General features: G+C 48.2%; 1 pseudogene; it reads right to left on the reverse strand.

Moving 5' to 3' along the window:
* Positions 1-1,904: 1,904 nt before the first annotated feature.
* Positions 1,905-8,998, reverse strand: LOC125092715 (uncharacterized; annotated as a pseudogene).
* Between the last annotated feature and the right edge of the window lie 10,423 nt (positions 8,999-19,421).

The raw sequence follows: 19,421 nt of genomic DNA on the forward strand, positions 1-19,421 counted from the left end.
CCTTTGTCATCAAGCTCAAATCTTTTTTTTTTAAGATTTTATTTATTTATTTGTCAGGGACAGAGGGAGAGAGAGCGAGCGAGCACAGGTAGACAGAGAGGCAGGCAGAGGCAGAGGGAGAAGCAGGTTCCCTGCCCAGCAAGGAGCCCGATGTGGGACTCGATCCCAGGACGCTGGGATCATGACCTGAGCCGAAGGCAGCCGCTTAACCAACTGAGCCACCCAGGCGTCCCATCAAGCTCAAATCTTAACTCTCAGATGTTTGTCTCACATCTTTCAAAAATTTTCTTTCCCCTAATGCTGCTCTACCAGTTTCTCTTCTCCCTTTTTTCAAACCCTCCCTCCCTTGCTTCCTTCCTTCCTTCCCTTCATTACCTTTTTGTTCTTTGTATTCCTTCATCCCTCCCCCTCTTTCTTTCTTTGGTTATGTTATGTTAGTCCCCATACAATACTTCAGTACTTTTTCATATACTGTTTCATGTCTCATTCTCTGTGTAGAACCCCCAAGAGCTCAAGGCAATACATTTCCTATTATAAAGGATGAAGTGATACCCATACGGGTGCATCTCAAAGGTCTGTTATTCTGCAAGTCAAGGGGAAGCTTCATGGTAATGGACCCTGGCCTTCCACACTACAGCTGGACATGGAATACGCTAAGCATTCACCACAAACTCCTGTCTTCCAAGACATTGAGCATACGGGCTGTTCCCACAGAAATCTGAATAGTTTCATTTATCAGCTGAAAGCTGCCTCAAGTCAAGCCATGGCTTGAGTGTCTGTAAAAGTCACTGGCTTCAACACGACTCACCAGTATAGTCTTTGAAAATTAAACATCTAAAATTTAATCAGCAGGTGATGTGGCTGTCAGGCTACCATGTAAAAAGATCATCTGAATTCCAGAAAGTAACACTGCACCCAACTACAAGTGGCATGAAGAGGTTGACACAGAAATGATTCCTGAAGGTAGGGGCTGGAATTCGTAGGTTGCGTCAAGAAGGGAGGAACATGAGTGAGCAATCCTTCCACAGCCACTCCTGTTCCGGCCATTATCAGAGAGTTCACACTGCACAGCAACCCGGCCAATGCTGAGGCACAGGAGGAAGATTTCTCATATACCTCACCTCACTCCATGTGTGTTATGTCCTGGAAAGAGGAACTTTGTATTTACAGACAATGTGGAAGAACCTTCAGCCATGTGTCCCTGCTGCAAGTGACATCAGAGCTCATTCATCCTGGATTGCACCACACACATCTGCCCAGTGTGGGAGACCCTTTGGTCAGGGCTCTAACCTCAGGAGACATGACAGAACTCACCCTTCTGAGGAAAGTAGACATGATAAGCATGGGGGAAACGATTCTAGGGCATTGCTCTCCTCTGTAGACAGAAAACCACTGGAGTGGCACCGTAGGGATGGAAGAAAGGTCGAAGACCCTTCATCCAGAGGGTTCTGCTCTTATTCACTCCCAGGACCTCACACCGGGTAGAGGCCATGTGGTGGGATTGCTGTGCAAAAGCTCGCAGCAACATGCATCTTCTTGAAGCCATGGGCACGTTCCCACAGACAGAAAGTGGTCGGATGCCATCTTCAAGGGAAAGCATTTACTAGAGTCACACCATTAGCCAACATCCGAGGATCCCCACCGGAAGGAACTCCAACAAATGCAGTCAATGTGGAAGAGCCGTTAGAAACAGCTCTCATATTTGGAGATACCAGACAACTCAGAGCAGAGAAACCAGTGTCTGTCATCACTGGGGCCCCGCCTTTACTCACAGCGCCCACCTTTCTCACCACCACAGAAATCGCACAGTGATCACAAACCCTGTGTCTCCAATCACTGAGGCAGAGCCTTCTGCCGGAAGTGGTCCCTTTCTCAACACCAGAGAACTCACACGGGGAGAACCACTAGTGCTGTATATTGGTGGGAGAAGCTTCAGCTGGGGCTCTGGGCTGACCTCCCACTACCACCTCAGAGTGTGCATCATCCCTCACCTCAGAGCGAAGGTGCAGGGACCTCCTGGGACCCCCTGCATCATCACTGCTGCTGAATGCCAATGAAATCCATGTGGGAATCCCATTACTCATGGAGCCAACATGTGAAGAACCTGGGAGGATTCCCACAGAAGAAAATCCTCCCAGTGTGATGAGGAAATGAATGTGCTCAGTTATCTCTTCTTCTATAGCTAGCAACGACACCCTCACAGTGAGGAAACACTGATCCTCACCACAGTGGGGTGAACTTCTTCCCCTGATACTTACAACAGAGGATCACTGGACAAATACTTCCCAAGGAATTTCTTAAGGTGAAATTGAGATACAAACTCAGACACTGACAATTTTTCACTGCAAGCACATAAAATTGCATCATTTTCTGAGGGATGCTGAATTCAGTATTTCAGTAACCAATAGCTAGAAATAAAGCAAATATGCTCCCATCCATCAGTACTTGCATAAAGGCCAGTATCACGGAACAGGCGGTGTCTCACAACCGTGCACACTGTGCCAAGTTAAGAACAGGGGACTTCCCTTTATTAGCTCTCACAATTGACACAGGTACTGTCTCTTGGTAGGAAGTTTGACATATAAATACACTGCCTGAGATCCATGAGAATATCAATTGGAGGGTTAACTCAGAATCTTAGAACACAATGTGATTGACATATGTTCACGAAAACATTAATCTATTGATGAATGTAGATTGCAAGGATGAATGGCAACAAGACTCAACAAACACATGGTTTGTGATCTACCTCTCATGCGTCCTTCATTTTACTAATATTGTCCTCATAATTTGGAAAGGATTTACAAATTAATTAGATGCTTAGAAATATATCTATTTTCTTTACTTTTTTGAGAGCAAGAGAGCTAGAGAGGGAGCAAGAACAGTCGGTTGGGCATCAGGGAAGAGGGAGAGGAAGCAGGCTTCACATTGAGAAGGGTATCCAATGCAGGGCTTGATCCCCAAGGATCCAGGGATCCTGGCCTCAGCCAAGGGCAGATGCTTACCCAACTGCGCCACCCGGGGGCTGGCAAATTAATTTCATCTTTTACAAAGGTACTCTTCTGGAAGAAATGTCAGTACCAGGGCGGGAAAACTTCTACAGTTCATCATCAGGCAGTGAGGGCTTTCTCCCCATCTATGAGAATTTGGGAACCAAGTGGTTTTCTCCACCACCAAGAACAGCTATGTAGCTCTGGGACTGAGATGGTGTAAGACCACTGCAGACACGGAAATACTCCCCGATATGGAAGATATTAGAACAGTATGGGGTATTTACTCTCCCTTGTCTGAAGACAAAGCATGTCCAGGAATGTCTGCATGGTTCTTTCAGTTAAGGGACCAATTCTTGTTTTGGTTCAGGTTATGATGTCAGGGTTATGGGACTGAGCCACGTGTCATGCTATGCAAGGCATGTGGAGCCTGCTTAAGGGTCTCTCTTACCCTCTGCAACTCCAACTTGCCCCCCCCAAAAGAAAGGAGAGAGAGAGAGAAAAAAAAACGTGCATGGAAGTCCACTCAGTCATCCATTTGTAAAGATGCCCAATATTCTTTGCTCTAGATGAATGGACTAATAAAGCAAGTGTGGACAGAAAGTCGATCATAGAGAGAAGGTCTATTTATAAGGTAAACCTGAAATACTCAGGATTCTGCTACCAGAGGCAACCTGTAATTCAGAAGTTTTGTGTGGGGCAGGGACTTGCAGAACCGTCTCCATATATGCCACTAAGTAATTTTCCCCAAGCAACAAACTCTAGATTTTCAGGTTAAGGGTTCATCTCGAATTTGATCAACAAGAAGAGGGTATCTTTTCCTCTGGAAGGAAGACCGAAGCCAGCACATAAGACACCCAAGTCAAGGCCTGAACCTCAACCCAGGCAGAAGGTTCAGAACCAAGACTACTTATTACTGTGATGCACAAGCAGCAGGGAGATGACAGGGGTCATACTCTTGTAGGTCTTGAGCTTGAATCTGCACTGACGAGACAGAGGCCAGACTTGTTGGTTGCTGCCAATGAGGCCAAGTCACCTGAGCCTCGAAGCACCACCTGTAAAAACAGGGAGAGCATTTCGTTGAGGTCTCAGGACCCAAACTTGGGAAGACACAATGTCACACGAAACTGAAAGCATGCTCCTCCCTTCCAGGAGAGAGCATGAGCTCAAAGAAGCAAAAACCACTGGATCCCAAAATTTGTGAAAGACTTATCATTGCTGCTGGCAGACCTTCAAATAATACATACATGGTCAATTGGCTACCAGGAGTTCCATGTCATCTATGCCATACCTAACCAGGAGGATGTGGGCCACGAGGTGGCCCTTAGGTCAATCGCCATTTGCAACTAGTGACGAGAGTCTAAATAAAGTTCCTGCTCATCCTAGAATCAAAACAGAAAATCTGCAGAAACCCTATTTTAACTGCATTTTGCATGACCATCCTAGGAATGCTTAATTCTCCTTGAATCATCTTTCACCTTTGACATGGTTCTCATTCATCTACCCCATAACTTCAATGACACGGAACTCCCATAGGAGATGTGCATATACTCTACCTCCTCAATGTCTTTTCTACTCTACGTGATTGACTCTGTTAGTCTTGTTTCCTTTCTTTTTTCACAGCTCTATTTGGCTGAAATGAGCATCCGGTCTTTCCTTTCTAAGACATGCCTCTCATGGATCCTGGAACTCAAAAAAAGAAATAAAAAAACCAACAACTAATCACCACCAATACGAATATAACCTATACCTTGGAGACTGAAGTTGTTTCATTCCTAACTGGAGACTATGCTACTGACCCAAAGGGTAAGCGCTCCAAAAACGAGCTTCTAGAGGATTCTGGGATGATTTGGGGTATAGTTCTTATAGGATTTTCCCAATCAGGAAACACTGCCAGCCTCCAAAGTGAGGTCCCCAAACCTGATTGCGAACTAAATAGATTCAGAACTTCACGGGACCCATTGTGAGGTACAGAAACGCTTGGTGGTGGTGGCAGCAGGTGCCAGTCCACATGGGTGATGGATTTCAGTTCAACGGATTTGGGATGGTTTCTTACATACAAGAAGGCAGCCGCAATCTCACTTGGTTTCTTAGCATCTATTCTAACTAAGCCTGGCAGGCATTGTGACAGACCATTCCATACAGATTTTGAAACCCTGCTGTGCTGGAACCTTTCATGAGGAATCTCTAGAGTGAACTTTCAGTAGTGTGCCCAGGCCAAAGCCAAGCGCAGTACTAGATCAGACTTGACAGCAATACCTGTCAATTTGGGTGGATTCCTCTTCTCGAGTTCCCCCAAAGAACCTGAGTTTCATATACCTGCCAACAAATAACATTCCCTACTCATCTGGCAAGGCTCCAGGGCACTGTGTCATCAAGGTGTCAAGACGCTATGGCCAAGGGGCTCCACAATATCGCCCTTAATTCCTGAAAATTGTCTGGTCATTATCTGAGTCTATACACGTTACTCTCAAATTCGGCATTTCACTCAACCCCTGGGTTCCCAACTGTGCCCTGTTACAAGAAAAAGGCACTTGTGCTGAACTTACACGAATAATCCTAAGTACCTTGGAAGAACGAATTCTCCCTGAGAGTTTCTGAGTGATGGGGGGTTCAGGGAGGGAGAGAAGTTAAATGCTCCCATTTGTTCACACAGAAATATTTCATCACATTTCTGTAGATCATGGATATTTTCAGATAGAGTTTCCCTCAATCTGGAAGAAGAAACATTAAAGAACCAGCAATGATTCAAACAAGAGTCACAAAGGTAGACTCATGTTCCTCAACTCAGTCCCCACTTATTAATTCTTGTTTGGTATCAATGCAACTTTTCCATGAGTTCTGCAAATCCATACCCAGTTGAGTTTGAGGATTTTCATGATTGGACACTAAGACCCCATGAGACATATCACCATGTACAGTCACAGGTATTTAATGGCAGAGTAGGGATGAAAGGCCTGTAGACACATGCTTAATGAGATATATTTTCACCAAATATAGAAGGCAAAATGTCAACATGGAAGCAGAGAGTCCACAAGACCTGCATCCTGGTCCCTAGGGCATGGCGGGTCCATGAGTTTCCGTATCTCCAAGCCAAAGACGCTCATGTATTCTGAGCTAAGGTTTCTGCTTCTAGAATTTTCTCCCAAGGAGAAAAGCAGAGGTCTTGTAAAGGACTTGCAACAGTGTTTATAGAGGCTTCCTGGATGATGGCGAAGCCCCACAGCTCACCACCTTGCCCAAGGCCCACAAACCTGTTCAGTGCCCCCTTTGCATCCACCATGGTCATGCAGGTCTAGCCCTTTCTCCCTCGGTTGCACAGCACACCCTCTCCTGGTGTCCAACAGGCCGCTCGGCCTCTGTGTGCCATGTTCTAGATGGATTTCTTTGGAAGAAGGTAACCCGCAAAAGGGTGGAAGGAGCAAATATACTCCTTCCCACCCTATCTCCCTCCTTGCATCCATCCAAGGTTTGTGCAGGGGGAGCACAGCTGCAGGGACATGCAGATGGGATCCTTCTTCTGTGGCGCTTCCAAGAAACCCCCTGCACAGAGCCTGAAACTTAGTGCTTAGCAGGCTATTTTGGTCTCTACCCGCACTGTCCACCCTAGCCACGGGGCAGCATTCCAACTGCCAGCCTCCTCAGAAAGAACTCCCGCACCCTAAATAGCTGCCCTCTGTCCAACACCCAGGTGCTGACCTAGGCATTTGAAAGGAGACTGGATGAGGAGACACGCCCACCACACCCAGGTTCCAGAGTGTGCTCCACACCACACCACCATCTACTTCAGGGTTGTGGTGATGGCAGACTTCACGCTGTGTGCTTTTTGCCCTCAGACATGCCAACCCTCCAATGCGACACAGAGCACAGAACCAGGCATCAGCCCCCTGGCGACCTGGCTGGCTGATTCAGTTGCCTGGGCCTGCCTACCTCCCTTCCTTCTCCAATACTTTCCTATGAGCATCTGACTGGGCCTTGTGACTCTAGATCTGCTCCGGAGCCCTGGGCCCTGGGTGCAGGCCATCAACAGGTAGTTGGGGAGCCACAGACTCCAGCTGGCTGGCCCTGTACTCCCCTCAACCCAAACACCACGGTGACCAATGTGGGCCCAGGTGCCAGATAGGACTGTAGCCCCCGCCTTCCTGCTCAACCTCAAGGGGCACCTCTGAAGCAAGGCACGTCAGCCCCAAATGCCTGTCCCCCAAACCCCTCCCCACTGGCTGAAGAACCCCTAGGGATAGATGTATAGAGAGGCCAACACAATCTACACTCCAGGCATTGCATTTCCCTCAGCCTCTCATGGTACACAGGTGGGTCAGAGGAGGAATCAGCACAACAACACAAATAACACTTAAGTAGTGATTAAATGTGTTTCTCCCAAGGTGGCATCATTTCCAGATACCTGGCAGCAGGTCTGGTTGTCAGCCTACCTGTTCTCCAGAAAGATCCCTGTTCTGACATTGATAAGCAAGCCACAGACCAAGAGTAACTCTGCAGGTAAATGGGCCCAATGTATGCTGGATCCTTTTATTTTGTTGTTTTGATTTTGTGCCAAAGTCCAGGGAAATACCTCTGGGGCATGGATGGGGCTCTGTTCAAGAACACAGGAGGTAAATGAGCCATATGTTCCCCTCAACACCACTTCTGGGATAGGCCACGTCAAGCTACTACCCATGTGCTACCCTGTGACCTCAGCAGGGCCAAAGCACAGCCTGCTCCATGGATGTGGATAGAACAGGGATGCAGTGCCTGAGCCACATATTCTGAAGCCAGAACTCTAAGGGAACTATGCATGTGGGCTGGTTCTAGCACAGAAACTGGCAAACACCATGCAGCACTGAAAGCCACCCAGGTTCCTGGAAGCCTCAGAGTGGGGGTTCAGTGGCTGTTCTGCTTTTCAGATCGCCCCTGTTCTGTCCTGACTCAGACCTAAGCTGGAACCCCTGTGGTCCCTCCAAGGTCGGGTGGCATAAAAATGGCCTAGAGGAGTTGGGGTGGCCCTGGGAAGGCAGCCCACTGAGGCAGATCCGAGGAGGAGGCTGGAGGGCATATGGGGCTCATTGAGATGGGAACCCAGGCAGATTGCTGTGGAAACAGGGAGCCCAGTGTCTGTGGAGGGTGAACACATCACTGCCTCAACAGCTGTTTCCCTGGAAAATGAGTGAATCTGTCCGTGCCCCATGTCTTCTGTAGAACGGGGCCTCACAGCACTTTGTCCCCAAGGATTTGGTGAGGAGAAACCAAGACAATGAACAATAAGCACCTCACCAGTGCTTGGAACAGAAGCGGCATCCGTGAAGACACATCTCCCTAGGACTGCTTGGTAGGAAACGTGTTTTGGCTCAGCTGGTCATGTGGTTTTGAATAATAGAAAAAAAGCACCTGTCTTCAGGGAGCCTCCCTCCAATGTGGTGACTCAGAGACACCCTGATCCAGTTACACAACCTCCTCTCAAGGGACATTCCTGCCTGTCTGGTAAATATAGGGCTGTGTAGACACACTATCTTGCAAGCCCTGCCCCAGGAAGCTGTGAACCAGCAAGTTTGTGGCTCCCAGTTGGGCCCAGCTGTCCTCCCCGTGTCACCAGGACAGTGTCCCTGGGTCTCTGCCCTTACCTCACTTCTCAGTGGTGATGACAGTGGCCTCTAGGGGCTCCTCCAGCCCTGCCTCCTCTTGCTCATCAGCCTGAAGATGTATGCTGACTCTGGGGCCAGCTCAGTGGCCGTGAATTGCCTCACCATGGCACCCATCTCCACTGTGGTGAACGTGCTGGAGTTGCTGTTGGCCAGGCAGTAGGCGATCTGATACCCTGTGGGTGGGACAGGAGGCCCACGCATCAGTCTCATCATCCCACTCGGACCCTACATTCCCGCCACCCCACCACCACCACTCTGCCCTGTTTCCACCACGTCCTTCATCCTCTGCCAGCATCTGAGAGGAATGGCACAGCCCCAGTGGCAGATGGAGCCTCTGAGTGCTGGGCCCCCATAACTCTAATTCCCCTTCATCCATCCCACCACCAAGACATGGAAACAGTTTCATCTTTAGTGATTCAATACTTACATAAAACACCAGTACTCATCATATCAGCAATTAAAACCTCCCAAAAAACCAAGTTCCAGAACAAGATGCCTTTTGTGGTACTTTCTACCATTCAGAGAAGGATTCATAATAGTCATTTGCCCAGTTTCCAAAAAACAGAAGAGAAAGCTTCTAAACTAATTTGCTGAGGCCAAAATTACACTAATACAAGAATAAAGGAGGACACCCCAAGAAAGAATCTTATAGTCCAACATTCCTGATGACCATAGATGCAAAAAAGTTTAACAAAATACTAGCAACCCAAGTTCTCCAATATGCTGAGAGGATCATATACTATGATCAAGTGGGATCTTGCAGGAATGCAATGATGGCTTACAGGCACATATCGATCAAAGTGATACAGCACATTATCAAAATAAAGAATACAAATGATGTGATCATCTTGAGATGCATGGAAGCATTTGACAAACTTTAATATCAGTTTGCAATCAAAATTCTCAACAGAGTGCATAGACCAGGAACATACATCAACACCAAGAAGGCCATATATGGGGCACCTGGGTGGCTCAGTGGGTTAAAGCCTCTGCCTTAAGCTCAGTTCATTATTCCAGGGTCCTGGGATCGAGCCTCGCATCAGGCTCTCTGCTCAGAAGGGAGCCTGCTTCCCCCTCTCTCTGCCTACTTGTGATCTCTCTCTCTGTAAAATACATTTAAAACGTCTTAAGAAAAAAAGGATATGACAACCACACAGATTACTTCACATCCCATAGTGAAGTTTTAGCTGTTACTATTTCCCCTAAGATCGCATAGGTTAGGAACATTGCCGATCTTTCCTTGCCACTTTTGCTGAACACAATATTGAAAATCTAAGGAAGAACAATTACGCAAGAAGATAATCAGAAGGCATCAAAACTGGAAAGAAAGAAGTAAAACGGTCACTATTTGCAGATGATATCGAATATAAGGAAAACCTCATAAAAGCCAGTGAAAAATTGCTCAAAGTGTGACTAAATTCAGAAAAGGGACAGGATACAATATCACTACCCCAAAACCTGTGCATTTCTATACGCTAATAATGAATCATCAGGATAAAATTAGGAAGATCATCCCACCTGAAGTTGCATCAAAAAGAATAAAATACCCAGGAATAAACTTCACCAAGAGGTAAAATCTTGTATAATGAAAACTACAAGATGGAAAGGAAATAAACTTGAGGCAACACACAGAAACTGAAAGACACTGTATATTCTTGGGTGAGAAGAATTAATAGTGGTAAAATGTCCATACTTCCCTAACCCATGTACAGTTTCTTTTTTTTTTAAGATTTTATTTATTTATTTGACAGAGAGAAATCACAAGTAGGCAGAGAGGCAGGCAGAGAGAGAGGAGGAAGCAGGCTCCCTGCTGAGCAGAAAGCCCGATGTGGGGCTCAAACCCAGGACCTGGGATCATGACCTGAGCCGAAGGCAGCGGTTAACCCACTGAGCCACCCAGGCGCCCCCATGTACCATTTCATTGCAATTCCTACAAAAATTCTAAGGACATTTTTCACAGAAAGAGAACAAAGGATCTAAAAATTTGTATGATGTCACAAAAGACTCTGAATACCAGAGCAATCTAGAGAAAGAAGAACCACACTAAAGGCATCGTGCTTGCTCATTTCAGACTAATGACAAAGCTAGAGTAATCAAAACAATCTAGCATTGTCATAACAACAGACACACACATCACCAGAAAACAGGAGAGAGTCCAGAAGTAAACACACATATCTATGGTCCGGGACCTTATGACAAAGAAGCCAAGAATATAGAAGGGGGAAAAACAGTCTTTTTCATCAGTGGTGCTGGGAACACTGGAGAGCCACATGCTAAAGAACAAAACTGCACCATTCTCTTACACCATACACAAAAATTAACTCAAAATGGGTCAAAAAATTGAATATAAGTCCTGGAACTATAAAACTTGTAGCAGAAAACACAGGGTTTGGAAAGGTCTTTGACATAGGTCTTGGTAGTGGTGCTTTTAAGCTGATAACAAAGTAAAAACAAAGAAGCAAAGTGTGAACCTGCATCAAACTATAAAATGTCCAAACAACAAGGGAAACCAGCAACAAAATAAAATGGTAACCTAAAGTAAAATATTTGTAAATTATATATCCAGTAAGGGGTTAATATTCAAAATACAAAGAACTCATGCAACTCAACAGCAAACCAAACCAAAGCAAAACAAAACTCATAAAAGCACCAAAACCAACAAAAACTCCACAAGTAATCTAATGTAACAGGAGCAGATCCAAATAGACATTTTCCTAAAGAAGATATACAGATGGTCTACACGAACATGAAAAGATGCTCAACATCACTAATCATCAGGGAAATCCAAATCAAACCAGCATGAGGCACCAATTCACAACTTTCAGAAGGGTCATTATCAAAAACACAAGTAATAGCAAATTTTTGTGAAGATGTGGAGTAGAGGAAAACTCTAGTGCACCATTACTGGGAGTGTAAATGCGTGCAGCCACTATGAAAAACAGTGCAGAAGATCCTCAAAAAAAGGAGAAATAGAGCAACCAAAAGAGCCAGCAATTCCCTTTGTGAGTATTTAGCTGAAGGGAATGAAAACACTAACTCACAAAGATATATTCACCTGTGTAAACTGCAGGACTATTTACAGCATTGAAAATTAAAAACAAAACAAAACAAAACAAAACAAAACAAAACAAAAAAACCTAAATGCCATCAGTGGATGAATGAATTAAAAAATTGTGGTCCATAAACACAGTGGAATCCTACCCAGTCATAATAAAGGATGAAATCTTTCGACTTACACCATGGTGGCCCTTGAAGGCATTATGCTAAGTAAAACAGGTCAGACAGAAAGAAAAATACTAGAAATCACTTACATGTAGTACCTTAAAACAAAGAAAATGAAAAAAAAAATGAGCTCACAGACAGAACAGATGGTGGGTGGCAGAAGTTTGGGGTTGGAGGTGGGAGAAATGGGTGAAGGGGTCAAAAGGAAAAAAGAAAACAAGCATAACTATAACATCTTTTTTTTTTTCCCCAATTAAGTAATCTGTACCCCCAACACGGCTCAAACTCATAACCCGGAGATCAAGGGTCACACACTCCACTGACCAAGGCAGCCAGGGTCCTGGAATTGTAGCATCTTCCTATACACAATGTATGGAGAAAGGCGAAACTAATTTAATCTATGGTATTTTGAGGTCCATGTGTTTTTTGGTAAATGTAAAAATGAAAGAACACATTCTTCAGGGTCACACACACAAGACTGTATCTAGTTCTAATATATATTATGACACTGAGCAAGTAACTTACCTTTTTAATTTAATTATTTATTTGAGAGACAGAGAAAGGGGGTACATAAGCAGCGGGAAGGACATAGAGAGAGAGAGAAGAAGACTCCCCACTAAGCAAGGAGCCTGGCCTGGGGTTCGATCCCAGGAACCTGGGATTATGTCCTGAGCCAAAGGCAGATGCTTCAATGACGGAACCACCCTGGTACCCCTATTTAACCTCTTTTCTGCCTTTCTCCCCACCTCTGAGGATATTATGAGCATTTGCTTTTAGAATAGCTTCTATATTTAATTTAAGAGTAGTTTTTAGAATTGAATGAAAGAGAGGTCACTTAGAATAATACCTATGAGTGTAAGCTCTCAAAAAATGTTTTTAAAAAATCTTATTCTGGGGTTCCTGGGTGGCACAGTCAGTTAAGCACCTGGCTCTTGACTTTGGCTCAAATCAAGATCTCAAGTTCCTGGGAGAGAGCCCCACACCAGACTCCACACTCAGTGGAGACACTGCTGGAGGATTCCCTCCCTCCTTCTGACCCTCCCCTCTCTAGCATATGCTTGTGCATGCACTCACTTTCAGTCTCTACAATTAATAAATATGTCTTAAAAATCTTATCCTGGACATTTGGTGGTTGCATAACCATTTTCATAATTGGGCAGTATCTCCTAGGTTACAAAGCACTTTTATACACATTCTCTTATTGCAGTCAGGATATGGTCCTGGGAGAAGAACTTATTGTGTTTATTTATAGAGGGGAAAAAGAAGAAAACCAGAGCTAACAGACGATATTCTGATTTTCAGACCAATGGAGGAAAAAAAGAAAAATTCCAAATCCAGTCCAAAAAATACATAACAAAAGCCAATGAAGGGCACTAAAGACTGATAATGGAATCAATGAAGTAAGACAATGCAACATTTATAAATATTTACCCACACAACAGTGGAGGAACTAAATATGTAGAGCATATATGCACAAACCTAAGAGAAACAATCAGCACCAATACCATAGGGAACATTATTACCTCACACTTCTCTCAATGACACACCATCCAGACAGAAGATCACAAAGGAAACATCAGCATCAGAGAAGACCTTACTTAGATGGACTTGACAGATACACACAGAACCCTCCATCCAAAAGCAGCACAAGGAATACATTCCTCTCAAGTGCACCTAGAATATTCTCCACCATAGGTCATATGTGAGGCCACAAGACAAGTCAAAAACTCCAAAAGCCTAGAATTTCCCCAAATGATGAGTGAAATCAAATCGACCATCTTTTCAACCATATTGGTATAGAACTAGAAATCAATTACAAGAAGAAAACTGGAAATTCATAGACACAGAGACTAAACAACATGCTACTGAACAACCAATTGGGTTCATGGGCAAACAGAAATAGGAATACAGAAATACATTGAGGCAAATGAAAAAATAATACAATCAAACAAAAGTTATGGAATGCAGTAAAATGGGTTCTAAAATGGGGCACCTGATTAGTCAGTGGAGCGTTGTGACTCTTGATCTTGCGGTTTTGAGTTTCAACCCCACGCTGGGCATAGAAATCACGTTAATTTTTTGAAGATGTCATTTATTTATTTGACACAGAGGGAGAGAAAGAAAGAGACTGAGCAAAGTGGAAGGAGCAGCAGGCAGTAGAAGAGGGAAAAAGTGGTTCCCTGTGCTAACCAGAGAGCTGACGCAGCACTCAATTCCAGGACCCTAAATTCATGACATGAGCCAAAGTCCAATGCCTAACAGAATGAGTCACACAGTCACCCCTTAGAGCTAACTTAAAAAAAAAAAAAGTGTTTTTAAGAAAGATGTTTATAGTGATACAGGCCTAACTCAAGAAACAAGAAACATCTCAAATAAACAACCCAACTTGATACCTCAAGGAGACATAAAAAACAAAAACAAAACAAAACAAACAAACAAACAAACAAAAAAAAACAAATGAAGTCCAAAGTTAGTAGAACAAAGGAAGAAACACATCAGAACTTAAATAAGTGAAATACAGACTAAAAAGACAACAGAAAGTTAAAAAAAAAAACATAAAAAAACAAGAACAACAACAGATCAACAAAGTGCTGTTTCTTTGAAAAGAATAAAGCTGACAGAGTCTCAGCCAGACTCAAGCTAACAAAAAAGTAAGAGAACTCATCATCAGAAATGAAAGAGATGTTCCCCGATACCATAGATATCCAAAGCCTCATAAGAAAGTACTATGAACAATTACACCCCAAGAAGCTGGATAATCCAAAAGAAAAGGATACATTCCCAGAAACATACAACCTGCCAAGACTGAATCCTGAAGAAACAGAAATTCTGAACAGAACAATGACCAGTAGGGAGATTAAATAAGAAATCAAAAACTTCCAACAAGCAAAAGTCCAGGACCCCATGGTTTCACTGGGGAATTCTATGAATCATCCACAGAAAAAAAAATGAATACCAATCCTTCTCAAACTGCCAGAAAAAACAAGAGGAAGGAATGCTCCCCACCTCATTTTGTGAGGCCAGCATGGCCCTTATTGAAACCTCCCAATGTGACCCAATAAAATGACAGACTAGTATCTGTGATGAACATAGACATAAAAATCGTCACACAAATCAAACTAATGTGCTGCATTCACAAAACGAAGGATCAGCCTCATAGAACCAACTCAACATATGCAGAAAAAGCATTTGATAGCGCTGCTACCAAATCACTGCCCCCCCCACATGTGCTTTTGCTGCCTGCTGGACCCCACACCCCATACCATGGCCACCCCCTGTGCCATCCCACCACTGCTACCCTGCTGCGTCCCACACACCCGCCACTGCCCCTTCCACCCCCCCATTGCTGACAGGCCACTGCCACCAGCGCTGACACCCTCCACCCTGCTACTCCACAGCAGTGCCCCTTTGTCCCACAACAGCTAACCCTCCCCATAGCTGTCCTGCTGCCCTGCATGTAGCAACTGATGCCCTGCTCTTTCACCCTCAGTGCCCCTAACACTCCCTTGTGCACCCCCAGAACTCTGCCACCCTGTTTCGCCACTCTCCAGTGCTTCAACTGGCCTGGTGCCTGTGTTTTGAAAGAGCACCACCACTGCTACCATGGTCATCCTGCTGCTCCTGCCCATCTCCACCGCCCCGCCCTGCCCCCAAGCCATGCCATGCCATTGCCAGACAGCTGCTGCCCCGCTGGTCCCTCCCAACCACATCCAGGCCAATCTCTCCCCGCTTTGCCTCCACGTCTGCTGCCATCTAACTGCACTTCCTTAAGTCACTGCCTTCCTCAAGTCACTAATGTCTCACTGCCCTCCACTGCCATTTCTTCACGGCATACTGTCCCCTTGCTACCACAGCTGTGCAGAGTCCCTGCCCTGCCCACACAGCTATTAACCTGATGCTCTTGCCCTGCTGGTCCCACCAAACACCCCCGAAATGCTACCACCTGTCTTCCCCCATCCCTGCTCCAGTGCCTCCAGATTCCCTACCTGTTGACCTGCTGCTGCTGCCCCACTCATCCCAGCCTTCTCCCAATGCTGCTACTTCCTGGGTGCCCCTGCCTCGTGACCCTGCCGTCCACAGCACACCCCTCATACTGTCCACCTTACCACCACTGCTGTAGCTAAGCTTCAGCCCTGTGCCCCAGGCCACAGCCGACCTTCACTGTCCAGGCCCCACTGACATGCATTAAGGCCCTACCCCGCCCTTCATGCCCTTCCTGTGCAAGTGCTGTGCCGCTGCCTCCCAATTGGTTCTGTCCCCCCTTCTCCCTACTCCATCACCCGCCTGCCACCCCACATGCACCTGTGCAGCCATGCTGTACCACCCCGCCCACCACCATGCTCATTACTGTCCTGCTGCCCCACCGCATTACTGCTACCATCCCTCTGTGCTCTCCCTGCACCTCTAGCCTGCCACATGCCCCACACCACCACTACCAATCCCCTGCCCTCATTGTCATTGCCCCCTTACTGATACGCTGCTTCTGATCTGCTGCTGCCCTGTGTCCCACTCTTGCCCTATGTCATGCTGCTGCCCTGTGTCCCATTGCTACTGGTCTTCATAGCCCAGCCCTATGCAGCTCTGCCCTGTTGACTTGCATGCCTGCCCCACCTTCCATGCTGCCCCCGTGCTTTTCCAGGCCCCACCCGCAGTTACCACCTAGTGCTACCCCTGTCCCCACTCTGGAGCCTTCCTGATTCCCTACCCCTGTTGCCGTGCTGCTGCCACCCCATGAGTCCTACTCCACATTCCCCGCACTGGTACCACCAGGCTGCCCCCACAACATGAGCCGCTCCCACCACGCTGCACCCCCGTCCACAGCACCCCCACTTACAAGCACAATTGCCTCTCCGCTGCTACCCTGGGTCCCTGCTGCTTCTGCTATCAGTGGTCCCGCCCTGTAGACATGCACCAAGCCCAGCAAAGCCAGGCCCTTGCTTCGCTGCCTGACCCACCATGCCATGACATTGACATCCCGCTTATACCCAGCTAGTCCTGCCCAGGCCCAAGCGACACTACCACTACCGCCTATTTACTCCCCTCCCCCCACTCTGATGCCTCCTGTCTGCCAAGCATGTGACTGCCCAGCACGTCCACCACACTCTGTGCTGCTCCCAGCTTACTGCCCCCAGAAAATGCAACCCTGCCACACTGCCCCCTTACTGCTGTGCCCCCCCAGACCCCCTTACTGCTGTGCCACCTCTGTCCTGTGCCCACGGCCTCTGCTGTCATTGCTGCCCAACCTTGTTGGCATGCACTATGAGCAGGTCCAGTAAGCCAGCCAAGCTGGTTCTGTGCTGCTGCCTCAGGGCTGGTCCCACACTCACTACGCTGCCCTGCCGCCTATATTCCACCCCCCCACAGATGCCACACGGCTGCCCCACTCAGGTGTCACGTAACTTCCCCTTACCACAGGAAGCTCCCATACCTGTACCAGTGCTGCCTGGTGACACCCCCACTCTTTCGTGCGCTGGCCCCGCCCCCTGAGTGTTCTAACCTCTCTGCCACCTCCTCGCCCCCATGGAGCTTGGCAGCATTGCCAGCCACACCATGACACTGACGCCCCACTCATGCCAGGCTGGTCCTTCCCATCCACCCGCCATGACTGAGTAGCTGCTTCAACCTCCCCCTGCTTCATTGCCTCACCGTGGCCACGCAGATTACTGCTTTGCACGCCCGCCCCCCTGTACCCCTCACGCTGCCACCATCTTGCTGCCCCCCACATGAACCCTTACCACCCTGCTATACCCCCCCACACAACCTCCTTTACCACTGCTGCCGCCGCTCCATTGTAGCCCTGTGTCCCAGCCTCTACTGTGCTTTGGTGCCTGCCCCCTTGACGTGCACAAAGGGCCCGCCCTCCATGCACACACCACTGATGCTACCCTGCCCCCATGACATGCACTAGTTGTCCGCCCTCCACACCTGCCCCACTGATGCTGCGCGTTCCCTTGATATGTATGATGGACCCACACACCCCACCCTCCGAACTACTGCTACCCTGACCAATTGACATGCATGATGGGCGCGCCCACCACGGGCTCCTAACTGTTGCTGCCCTGTCCCCATGACCTGCACGATGGGCCCGCCCACCACCTCCTTCTAACTTTGATTCCCCGCCCCCTTGATGTGCATGACGGGCCCGCCCACCATGCACTCCTAACTGTTGCCGCCCTGCCCCCTTGTTGTGCAAGATGGGCCCACCCACTACACAATCCTAACTATTGCTGCACTGCTGCCTGGGGCTGCTCTGACCCTCTCACCACCTCTGCTGCCGCGGAGATTCCACCCATCCTCCACAGGTGCCACACAGCTCACACTCCTCCCAGTGCCACTACTGCCTGCCCCAAATCCCTGCCTTTGATGACCCCTCCTCCCTCCCCTGTGATCCCATCCTCCTTCCTCAGTGTTATCTCCTGGCTGCCAACTCCTCAGGCCCATGCAGCCCTGCCCACCGTGCCATGACGATGACGCCCGGCTGATCCCACCTCCCCCCACATGCCACGAATGCCTAACGGCTTCCCCCTCCCCCTGCTCCATTGCCTCCCGGCTGCCAGGTGCATTACCACACTACTTCCACCCTGAATATCTGCCCCCTCCCCACAGAGCTCACATTGCTACCGCCACATGCACCCCTGCCACCCTGCTGTGCCCCTCACACAGCCCGCCCTACCTCAGCTGCTGCACTCTGCTGCTGCCCTATGCCCCTGGCCTCTGCCCTGCTTTAGCACCCGGCCTCCTTGACGTGCACAATGGGCCTGCCACCACGCTCGCCTAACTGTTGCTGCCCGCCCCCATGACATGCAAATTGTGCCCGCCCACCACGACCTATTAACCAGTGCTGTCCCACCCCTTTGATGTGCGCTGTGGGCCCGCCCACTACACCCTCCTAACTGCTGCTGCCCTGCCCCAGTCACGTGCACTCTGGGCCCGACCACCACGTCGCCCGGCTGCTACTGCTGCAGAGCCGCTGCCTCCAGGCTGGTCCCACCCCCACTCCCGGTTGCTGCTGCCTAGATTCCACCCACCCCTCACAGTCGCTGCAGGGCTGCCCCACTTGGTTGTCACACAGCTCCCCCACCAAGGGCCCTCCCCTGCTCCCTGTGCCACTACCACCTGGCTGTACCCTCAGCTGCCTCTGGTGACCCCTGCTCCTCCCCCATGGGTCCCGCCCCCCTACAATTGGGTCATCACCTGGCTGCCACCTCCTACTGCTTGGGTAGCCCCACGGGCCCACCTACTACCACATGCCATGATGGCCCCATTGCCTCACTGAGTTGCCCTTAATTCCTGCTGCCACACCCCGCCACCCTCAGCTACTGCACACTAGGGTCTTGCTGTCCTGCTGCACATCCCCCCATTGCCACTGCAGGTCTCCCCAGCTACTCTCCATATCGCCCCTTCTTGCCACCCTGACCCCGCCCCCCCCCACCCCACCAACCACTGGCCTAGTGCTGCTGCCAGTGATTACAAGGCCACTGGCCCTTCCTTGGTTGCCCTGCTGCTGCTGCCTTGCCCCACTACCATGAGACCGCCGCCCTGCTGGTCCTGCCCACCCCCCACCATTAACCCC

This window comes from Lutra lutra, unplaced genomic scaffold (assembly GCF_902655055.1).
Source record: "Lutra lutra unplaced genomic scaffold, mLutLut1.2, whole genome shotgun sequence".
Classification (NCBI taxonomy): Eukaryota; Metazoa; Chordata; class Mammalia; order Carnivora; family Mustelidae; genus Lutra; species Lutra lutra.